This window comes from Gopherus flavomarginatus, chromosome 16 (genome assembly GCF_025201925.1).
Source record: "Gopherus flavomarginatus isolate rGopFla2 chromosome 16, rGopFla2.mat.asm, whole genome shotgun sequence".
Lineage (NCBI taxonomy): Eukaryota > Metazoa > Chordata > Testudines > Testudinidae > Gopherus > Gopherus flavomarginatus.
In genome coordinates, this window is record NC_066632.1 from 10,921,190 (window position 1) to 10,928,138 (window position 6,949).

General features: G+C 49.5%; 1 non-coding gene across 1 annotated transcript; it reads left to right on the forward strand.

Moving 5' to 3' along the window:
* Positions 1-3,360: 3,360 nt before the first annotated feature.
* Positions 3,361-3,442, forward strand: TRNAS-AGA (transfer RNA serine (anticodon AGA)). Its single transcript has one exon. It is a non-coding gene; the product is annotated as a tRNA-Ser (tRNA).
* Positions 3,443-6,949: the final 3,507 nt, after the last annotated feature.

Genomic DNA, 6,949 nt, shown 5'->3' on the forward strand with positions numbered 1-6,949 from the left:
CTACACGGACGGGACAGCTCTCTCCCCTCTGCTTAGAGCATCTTCATTCTTTATGAATAGGTAGGAAAGAACCTCCTGAATGGACAGTAACCAATTTATCAAATATTGCTGGGTCTGCATTCAATATGGGTAACTGGTCGTATTGGGCTGGATTAGTAGGAGCATTTCCAGCAGATCGAGAGAAGTGATTATTCCCCTCTATTCAGCACTGGTGAGGCCACATCTGGAGCATTGTGTCCAGTTTTTGCCCTCCCACTACAGAAACAAATTGGAGAGAGTCTAGGGGAGGGCAACAAAAATGATTAGGGGTCAGTGGACTTACGAGGAGAGGCTGAGGGCACGGTCACCCGGGGGGGGGCAAGTGGGGCAATTTACCCCAGGCCCTGCAGGGATCCCATGAGAATATAGTATTCTATAGTATTGCAACTTTTTTTTATGGAAGGGGCACCCAAAATTGTTTTGCCTCAGGCCCCCTGAATCCTCTGGGCAGTTCTGTCCACTCCACCCCCTTGACTCATTCTCCTCCCTCTGAAGCCCCACCTGTGCTCTGCTCTCACTCCCATTTGGCCACTTCCCACTCCTGCTCTTTCTCTTTGGCTGAGGCCTGCTGGTCCACCTTTTGCTTGCTCCTCTCCTCCCAGAAGGCCTCCTTGTGTCTCTCCACCCCCGCCCCCAAGGTCTGCCTGCTGCCCCCACCTCTCTGCCCTTCCCCTGAGACTCACCCTGCCCAGCACTCACACCTCTCTGCCTCTCCTGAGACCCACCTTGCCCAGCACTCACACCTCTCTATCCCCTCCCCTGACCTGCCCTGTCCACCACCCACACCTCTTTGCCCCACCCATAAGACTGGCCCTGCCCACCACTTGCACCTCTCTGCCCCTCACCTGAGACCCGCCCTGTCCACCTCTTTCCTTGGTCATCTCTTGTTATTCCTTGAAACATCAAGGATGGAATAAAAAGCTGAGTTTACTCCAGGGTGAGGAAGGAAAGGAACCACCAACCCCCTGGCAAAGCTCAGTGCCCCAGAGAAAACCTGCCCCCTGCTATTGCAATCCCTGATGTGCTGGGGATATGATGGTAAAGGAACTGTCTGAATGATCAAGGCAGGAAATGGACAACAATCTACAGGAACGTCATTGACCACAAACACACTCTCCTCATAGACTCATAGACTCATAGGTCAGAAGGGACCAATATGATCATCTAGTCTGACCTCCTGCACAAGGCAGGCCACCGAACCCCACCCATCCAATTTTATAACAACCCCTAACCCAGGACTGAGTTATTGAAATCCTCAAAATTGGTTTGAAGACCTCAAGCTGCAGAGAATCCACCAGCAAGCGACCCATGCCCCACGCTGCAGGGGAAGGCGAAAAACCTCCAGGGCCCCTGCCAATCCGCCCTGGAGGAAAATTCCTTCCCGACCCCAAATATGGCGATCAGCAAAACCCTGAGCATGTGGGCAAGACTCACCAGCCAGCACCCAAGAAGGAATTCTCTGCAGTAACTCAGTTCCCATCCCATCCAACATCTCCCCGCAAACCATTGAGCAGACCTATCTGGTGGTAATCCAAGATCAATTGCCCAAATTAACGATCCTATCATAACATCCCCTCCATATACTTATCAAGCTTTGTCTTAAAGCCAGAAAAGTCTTTTGCCCCCACTACTTCCCTCGGAAGGCTGTTCCAGAACTTCACTCCCCTAATGGTTAGAAACCTTCGTCTAATTTCAAGTCTAAACTTCCTAATATCCAGTTTATACCCATTCGTCCTCGTGCCTACATTAGTACTAAACTTAAATAATTCCTCTCCCTCCCTAACGTTAACCCCCTTGATATATTTATATAGAGCAAGCATATCCCCCCGCAGCCTTCTTCTGGCCAGGCTAAACAAGCCAAGCTCTTTGAGTCTCCTTTCATAAGGCAATTTTTCCATTCCTCGGATCATCCTAGTAGCCCGTCTCTGAACCTGTTCCAGTTTGAATTCATCCTTCTTGAACATGGGACACCAGAACTGCACACAGTATTCCAGATGGGGTCTCACCAACGCCTTATATAACGGTACTAACACCTCCTTATCCTTGCTGGAAATACCCCACCTGATGCATCCCAAAATCGCATTTGCTTTTTTAACAGCCGTATCACATTGGCGACTCATAGTCATCCTGCTATCAACCAATACCCCAAGGTCCTTCTCCTCCTCTGTCGCTTCCAACTGATGCGCCCCCAACGTATATCTAAAATTCTTATTATTAATTCCTAAGTGCATGACCTTGCACTTTTCACTATTGTATTTCATCCTATTTCTATTACTCCAGTTTACAAGGTGATTCAGATCTTCCTGAATAGTATCCCTGTCCTTCTCCGTGTTAGCAATACCCCCCAGCTTGGTGTCATCCGCAAACTTTATTAGCACATTCCCGCTCTTTGTGCCAAGGTCATTAATAAAAAGGTTAAATAAGATCGGTCCCAAAACCGATCCTTGAGGGACTCCACTAGTGACCTCCTTCCAGTCTGACAGTTCACCTTTCAATACGACCCGCTGGAGTCTCCCCTTTAACCAGTTCCTTATCCACCTTACAACTTTCATATTCATCCCCATCTTTTCCAATTTAACTAACAGTTCACCATGCGGAACCGTGTCAAACGCCTTACTGAAATCGAGGTAAATTATATCTACCGCATTTCCTTTATCTAAGTAATCCGTCACCTTCTCAAAGAAGGAGATCAGATTGGTTTGACACGATCTACCTTTAGTAAATCCGTGTTGCAATTCGTCCCAATTACCATTGACCTCTATGTCCTTAACTACTTTCTCCCTTAAAATTTTTTCCAAGACCTTACATACTACAGACGTCAAGCTAACAGGCCTATAATTACCCGGATCACTTTTATTCCCTTTCTTAAAAATAGGAACTACATTAGCAATCCTCCAGTCATACGGCACAACCCCGAGTTTATCGATTGCTTAAAAATTCTCGCTAACGGGCTCGCAATTTCACGCGCCAGTTCCTTTAATATCCTCGGATGGAGATTGTCCGGGCCCTCCGACTTTGTCCCATTGAGCTGTTCACGTACGGCCTCTACCTCAGTTGCGGTAATATCCACTTCCATATCCACATTCCCGTTTATCATCCCTCCATCATCGCTAGACTCCTCACTAGTCTTATTAAAAACTGAGGCAAAGTACTTGTTTAGATGTTGGGCCATGCCCAGGAATTCTTGCAGTTCAGCCAGGGACACACTTACACAATGGCACAGCAGTGTGTGTGTTGTGGAAGCTGGTCTGAGGGAACAATTGGAATTGATCACTCAGTGAGAACAGAACTGGAGTGTAGTGAGAGACACATCTCAAGCAAGTAGTTGTGGCTGAGTGGTTAAGGTGATGGGCTAGAAATCCATTGGGGTCTCCCTGAACAGGTTCAAATCCTGCCAACTACGGAGGAAGTTGTGGTTCTTCAGTTTCAACAGAGCTGGGTCTTGTCTCACTCTCAAGCTATATCTACACTATTGGGTAATGTGGCTTTAAAGTGTTTCAATTAAACAGCTGTTGCATGTCCACACTATGCCCCTTGTGTCACCAGAGCACATCCAGGCTAGACTCTTGGATGGCCACAGAGAGCAGTGCATTGTGGGTAGCTGTGCAACTGGCTGCGGGTGCTTTGGGAAGGGTTTGCAAAGCCTCATGGGCTGGTACAGCATCACATGATGCAGGTTTCTCTATCCCATTGTTCCATGGGAATCCTACTAGATTGCCAGCTGCTTTTCAACTGCAATGTGCCTGGTGGGGTAGAGAGTGTGTTTGTGTGTGTGGGGAGAGGGATTGTGTGGGCACACTGTCTCTAAGTTCAGACAGCTGCTGCAAGCAACCAGTCCTGAGGCAGGGGGAAGGGGACAGCCCCAACATCAGCCACTGTTTCCCTCACTGGCTCAGCTCAGCACAGCAGCCTCTGTGACACACACACACTGCTGCCTGCTTAGCTCTGTGTCAGGGGTGCTGGAACAGGGGGTTAGAGGGCCATGGCCCCACCACTCTTTACTGGCTGTTAGGACAAATGATGGAGTGGGGGGAAGGGTGGAGTCTTGGGGGGAAAAGGCGTTCTGTGGGTGTGGCCTCGGGGGAGGGGTGGTGTGAATGTGGGTCCCTGGGGAAGGGGTGTCATGGGAGCACCACAGTTCAGACAACAGTGCCCCCCCACACACTGTAAGGAAGCTCCCGTCGCCCCTGCTCTGTGTTCGTGGCGCGGGAGAGAGCAGCGTTCCACGGCAGTGATTTGCTCCCCAGGGCTCCGGCAGGGGGGCTCAGGCAGCGATTTAAAGGGCCCGGGGCTCTGGCCTCTGCAGGGAGCCCTGGGTCCTTTAAATCACCAGCTTGGGGAAGCTGGGCCGGGCTAGCACAGCGTACCCGCTCTTGCCGGTACCCCATACCGGACCGGCCCGGCTTACTTTCACCTCTGGAAGGACCTCACCTGGATCAATAACTGGTTAAAAGCTAGGAAACAAAGGGTAGGACTAAATGGTCAGTTTTCAGGATGCAAACAGGTAACTAGTGGTGTCTGTACTGGGACTATTCAACATATTGATAAACGATCTGCTAAACAGCGAGGTGACAAATTTTGCAGATGATCCCAAACTACAGAGGATAGTTAAGTGCGAAGCAGCCTGTGAGGAGCTAAAAAGAGATTTCACAAAACTGGGTGAAAGGGCAACAAAATGGCAGATGAAATTCAATGTTGATAAATGCAAGGTGATGCACATTGGCAAACACAATCTCAACTCTACATATAAAACGATGGGATGTAAAATAGCTATTGCAACTCAAGTGAGAGATCTTGGAGTCACTGTGGATAGTTCTCTGCAAACATCCACTCAATGTGCAGCGGCCGGCAAAAAGCAGGGAAGGTGTCCCTAGTCTCTGTTTGCTGGGAGCGGGTGACAGGGGATAGATCACTTGATGATTACCTGTTCTGTTCATTCCCTCTGGGGCACCTGGCTTTGGCCGCTATGGGAAGACAGGACACTGGGCAAAATGGACCCAGTCTGACCCAGTCTGGCTGCTCTTAAGTCCCTATGCTCCTTTCATACAGATGCCTGGGATTCTGCCTCACAATGTGTCCCTGAGGTCTCAGCCAAAATGCCCAGACTGGCAAACACTCTGGGCTCCTGAAGCCTCTGCCTCCCACCTAGTGCCTATGGCTCATGCCTGACCCTTGCTGCTGCTCCTTGCTGTAGAAGGTGAAAGGAGCAGAGGCAGCGCAGGAGCCTTCTGGGAACGCAGATCTGAGGCTTTGGGAGAGACACATTGTCTAAGACATCGGAGCGCTGTAAACCATGCAGCCACCCCCTCAATCAGGGCCTATTCCAGCCCTGAGTCTGGGCTACCACGATCCCTCCCGCAGAGCAGGGTGCCCACAGATTACAGCCTGAAAATAGGCATGTGACACTAATTCCTGTTCTCCCTGGCAGGGTCTGACCTAGACCAAGTGGCACCCTAGGCAAGACGTGTCTTCGGTGCCCCCCCCATATGTTAAAATTTTAAGTATCTTATTTTTCATTGCATTTGTAGCTCAGTACATGATTTTGATGTACAATTTCGATGCATGATTTTCTCTGTCATATAAGATGCTAAATTTGCAGGCTAGGTTCTGTAAACCTGTATTTATTCATGCCATATATAAGCAAATAAAACAAATGCATTTTCTTTAAGCATATAGAAACTTTTTAATTTTAACGGTAACTGAAACGTACTAACATCTAGAAATGGAACTGTCACCAGCACAGGGCTGGCCAGGATTAAATAGTGTTACAGTAGGAGACAGCGTTAGGATGTTAACCCCAGGCCTTTAGTTGAAAGGTGGCTTCTCTCACCTTTCCCCCATGAACTGAAGCGCAGCATTAAAGAGATCCAAAGATTGGCCAATGGCATTTTCAAGTGCTAAAATAGCAAGCGATGTCGCTCTCTCATTGGCCATCAGTGACTGAAGATGTGGTTTAATGAGCCAAAAAGAAACCTAGCAGCTGCTGAAGTAGTTCAGTTGGGAGCGTGCTAGACTAGCAGGCTATTCTATCCAGCTTTGTGCACAGGTGGGATGTTTTCTGAAAGGTGCAGCAGTTCCTTTAACTGCCACGAGTCCCTCATTTCAGGCTATGCAGCAGGAAAAGACAGCATGGGCTTCTGCACCGAGTTGGCCCACCTGACCTTTCATTCTTCTCTTGCTCTTTGTCAGCAAGGAGAAGAAAAAGAAGATCTCCCTCAAGCTGGAGTCACACGGGCGAGGTAAGGACGACTTTCTGAGTGCCGGCTCCAGTCCTCTGCTCTGCCAGCTGACCTATTGAAGGGCTGCCACCACTTTCTCTAGGTTTGTCCATCGGTCTGTGGCAGGGTGAGCAACAGCCAAGCAGATGGAGTTTTTGTAGTGTAGTGGTTATCACATTTGCCTAACACGCAAAAGGTCCCTGATTCAAATCCAGGCAGAAACATGCTGGTTTCCTTTTCCCAGATCCCCTTGCTGTTCAGGAAGGCGCTCCTCCTTCTGCCACTGGCCTGTCCCTGGGATAACTCCAACCCCTGCATGACAGAAGGTGCTGACAGCAGTGGAGAAAGCACCTTGGTGTCAGGCTGGAGAACCTAGAGGAGTTAGGCATGTTACCTTTCAGAGACTTGTGGCTTGGCCTCCTCTGCCCTTGGAGATTGGCAGGTGGACGCCGGCTCTTCCTGCTGGCCTTCTTTGCGTGACTTCCAAAAGGAGGAAGTGAGGCAGGAATGGGGCAAAAGAGGAAAGTCAAGCTGAGAAAGGCAGGGCAGAAACTAAGCACATCATTGTGGCTAAGTGGGGTTAGTAGAGCACCACCATTCATTCTGCAAAGCCTGGGGAGGTGTGGTTGGCTGCTGGCAGGCAGAATCCTGTGCCTGCCTCTTGGCTTCCCAGGGATGGCTACTTGCAGCCC